The sequence below is a fragment of the Eschrichtius robustus genome, chromosome 4 (genome assembly GCF_028021215.1).
Source record: "Eschrichtius robustus isolate mEscRob2 chromosome 4, mEscRob2.pri, whole genome shotgun sequence".
Taxonomy (NCBI): Eukaryota; Metazoa; Chordata; class Mammalia; order Artiodactyla; family Eschrichtiidae; genus Eschrichtius; species Eschrichtius robustus.
The window spans coordinates 147,436,756-147,441,205 of NC_090827.1; the positions used below are offsets into that span (position 1 = coordinate 147,436,756).

The 4,450-nt window shown below is 45.7% G+C and overlaps 1 pseudogene; it reads left to right on the forward strand.

Annotated features, from left to right (window-relative positions):
- Window positions 1-2,809: 2,809 nt before the first annotated feature.
- Window positions 2,810-2,903, forward strand: LOC137764465 (U6 spliceosomal RNA; annotated as a pseudogene).
- The last annotated feature ends 1,547 nt before the right edge of the window (window positions 2,904-4,450 follow it).

A 4,450-nucleotide genomic window follows, 5' to 3' on the forward strand; every position in this document is an offset into this window, starting at 1 on the left:
GGAAGATGCAGAGACACGACCAGAGATGCAGACAGTGACAAGGAGAAGCTGCAGCCCCATGGGGGGCAGTCTGGCAAGTTCCCCGGAGTTCAGGAGGCTGACAATAGCTGAGTTCTCTTCTCCTTGCCCACTGTAAGGTCTACCCATGGCCAAGGGTGGTTTGTCACCCAGTGGCGTCCACCTTGAGGTGACACGCCCCCAAGTCTACCAAGCACCGCCCCACGCCCGCCTCCTGGGGAAAACCCCTGGCATCTATATGATGCCAGAATTCAACATGACTCAACATTCACTATCTATCAACCCTTAACTCAAAATCAGCTCTTAAGACCTTCCTTCCATCAACTTTCTAACAGGGCAATTAGGTGTCTAATTAATGCTCTGAAGGCACCTTTCCCCAGCTACAGGTACACAAGCATGTGTGCACATACACACACCATACACACACACACACCACACAGCACACACTCATACACATATACACACACAACCCACACGCCACACACACACACACAAATCACACACACAACACACACGCTACACATACACCACACACTCATACACATATACACACACAACCCACATGCCACACACACACCACACACTCATACACATATACACACACAACCCACATGCCACACACACTCCACATACACAACACACACCACATACACACAAATCACACACACACATAAACATACACACACAACCCACATGCTACACACACACACAAATCACACATACACACAGACACACACACACAAATCACACACTCATACACATACACACACAACCCACATGCTACACACACACACAAATCACACACACACCACATATGCACACACACCACATACACACACAGAACACACACACACGACACACACAAAGCACACACAAAGCACACACACACCACATACACATACAAATCACACACACACCACATATGCACACACTTATACACATATACACACACAACCCACATGCCACACACACAACACATACCACATACACACAAATCACACACACACATACACATATACACACAACCCACACACTACACACACACAAATCACATATGCACACACACCACACACACAAATCACACACACACGCCTCGTGGAGTCCCTCTCCTTTCCATTTGCATGCCCTTCCCTGGAATACTCATCCCTCCCCCGCTTTCATTCCCTTAGATATTAAATGCTGACTGAATCTCTCTTTGGCTCTTGAAAAGAACAGCATTGTTTTACAATCGCTTGATGTGCCACTGTTTGCCCTCAGCCCACTTGAATCGGGGCAATTGTTGGGGACGGTTAGTATCCGCCGCAGTCTCAGCACATGGCCACTGCCCACTGCCTCGGACACAGGACTGGAAATTAACGGCTCCCCTACCAAAGATTATCACTCAATAATTACCCTGGAAGCTGAACATTGTTTCCAGAATGTACACCATCACGCCGGAAAGGGTTTTTTCCTATTTCCTGGCAGTGGTTGTAAGAAGACTCCATTATCAGATTAGCAGAGAATGGCGATACTCAGAAGTGACATTTGCACAGAATGTTAGAGTTGACAGAGATCTCTTCACATTTGGTTTTCACTAACGGGATCTCATTCAGTCCGGAAGGAATGAGATATTAGAAAGAGACTCTTTCTGCCTCCATTTCAACCGAGATGCCAAAAAAAAAAAAAAAAAAATGGTATCTGATATCAAGATGATTGGGACAGACCTGTCTCAGCAGAATTCACGGAGATGATCCCAGAACCCCTTTCACAACTCCTGGCCCCTGGATCCTGATACGGATGTGAAAAGAGGGCAAAAAGGAGCAAGAATTTTGTGAGGGGTTTGGATGACGATATCTATAAGGCCATATCTTTGGAGAGAGCTATGCCGCTGGGTCTCCAGCAAAACCCCTTGTGGTACAGGCGAGGTGCTGCCCCTGAGCAGAAGGGGGCCTCAGGGACCACAAAGAAAAGCGTTCCCTGAAGCTACATCCTTACATTCTGACCAGAATAAGGAACCCCCAGAAGAAAAGAGCAGCTGAAATGTGATCTGCACTGCATTCAGTTTGCCTCCTGAGTGTGACAGCCAGCCGTCTGTCTAAGGGAAAAGCTGGGGGCCACTTCTGCCCCCTCACTGCTGGGTCTGTGGCCTCAGCAGCTGGGAAGAGGTAGCAGTTTCTGGTCCTGCTGTGGTCACATCCCAGCTTCTGGGGCCCAGTTCTTGGGAGGTAGATGGTACGTCCCCCAGCCTTGACCTGTGATTCTCCATCACTGAATGGGGATGCAGCCCAAGGAGACACAACTGTTCCCCATTTGAAGATCAGAGAACATGATTAACCTTATCTTGAAGGGAAAGAAAGAGACCTATCTCTTTGTCTGGAGGAGGAGAGCATAGAAGGGAGATGAGGAGGGGAGGGGAGGGGAGAGGTGAGGAGGGAGGTGAGAAGTCTTCTGAAGTCACAAAGAGAAACTCAAAACCTAGAACACATGCATCTGCTTCCCATATTGTTCTATTTCTGAAAATGAAGTTTGACCAAAAAAGCATGTCAACGGGAGAAGAAACACTTCACTCACCGCATGAGGAGTTCCTGTTTTGTTTATCTCAGGGTCTAAATGAACATGTGCCTTATTGTCCGTCGACATCCCTTTTACAAATGGCCACACAGGCCAGCACTAAATGTGAGATGGCTGTTTAGCATTGTGGAAGCCAGGAAGACACCATCCAACTCCGGAGAAGAAAAACATTGACAGAGTAAATGCCTCTTATTTATGATACATAGTAATAAAAACAAACAAACCTGTTAAAAATAATCGTGCCAGCGCTCGCTTTGGCAGCACATATACAGACAAGATTAGCACGGTCCCTGCACAAGGATGACATGCAAATTCGTGGAGCATTCCATACTTTTAAACAACAAGGTCCTATTGTATAGCACAGGGAACTGTACTCAATATCCTATAATAAACCACAATGGAAAAGAATATGAAAAAGAATATATATATATATATATATAACTGAATCACTTTGATGTACACCTGAAACTAACACAACATTGTAAATCAACTATACTTCAGTAAAAATAATAATAATAACTGTGCCACATTCAAGTGTGAGAATCTTGGTTTGATTTCTCTGAAAGGCAGCAGATTGTCCCCATTTTTGTCATGGAGGTGCAGTGGGTTTTATTTTTTTTAATAATTTATCCATTTATTTATTTTTGGCTGCATTGGGTCTTCGTTGCTGCGCGCGGGCTTTCTCTAGTTGCGGCGAGCGGGGGCTACTCTTCGTTGCGGTGCGCGGGCTTCTCATTGCGGTGGCTTCTCTTGTTGCAGAGCACGGGCTCTAGAGCTCAGGCTCAGTAGTTGTGGCGCACGGGCTTAGTTGCTCTGTGGCATGTGGGATCTTCCAGGACCAGGGCTCGAACCTGTGTTCCGTGCATCGGTAGGCGGATTCTTAACCACTGCGCCACCAGGGAAGTCCCAGTGCGGTGGTTTTGATCCTACTTTTTCCAACCATAAGCTTGCAAGGTCTCTAGGTAAGTCTCTGCCTCTGGAGGGGTCAGTCTGAAATAGGCAGATTTCAGAATGGGACACGTACAAAATATAGAAATTAACATGTTCTCTCCGTGCTGGGCCCACAGCCAGCCCTTCATGCCCTTCTTTCCCGGAGCAAGTAGATTGAGACCCCACACATGTGCCAGACGTGAGGCCAGGTGCTGGGCACGCAAGAAGGAAAGAGAGACGCAAGGCACCTGCCCGTCTAGCGCAGACCCCAGAAAGCAATTTGGAGACTTAACTGGGAATCTATGACAGGTAGAGATTTCAAAGGAATTGCAATGCAACACCAAATTTGGTTTCAAGTGTGTGGGTTTTTCAGTTTTGGTTTTGGTTTTTACCTAATCTCACATTGTGCATATGACAAACAATCGACACGTAAAGACTTCACCAATAAGCTACCAAAAGGTGCATCATAATCAGGGAATTCCAGCCCTTTTCGCTGCATGGCACTGCTAACAAAAGGACCGATATTAAGAATAAATTGAGATGCTGGTGAATGTATTGCACTCTGTTTTCATACAGATTCCACTGTTGATTCTCTCATTTGGCATTTTTTTAATGTTCTGTCATTCCTCTTACGCAGGTAACATGGAAGGCCATGGGATGGAAGAGTCAGGGAAAAAAAAGAAATGTATTTCTGTCCCACCAATATTATATTCTTAAACTCACTCTCAAATAGGTAAATACTTTTTAAACGGAAGAAATTAGTCTCTTCTTTTCCCTTAACTTCCCTTCCAAAGATGAAGGAGACTTTCCGTAAACTTGCCTCTCTAACCTGCAGATTCTGTCTCAGTGGATCAATGAGAAAACGTTTCTGACAAGTCAAATGTTCATTTTTTAGGGGAAAAATAACTCTCTCTATCCAGGCTGCCAAGACTGTGGCTTATGTGTTCTCAGT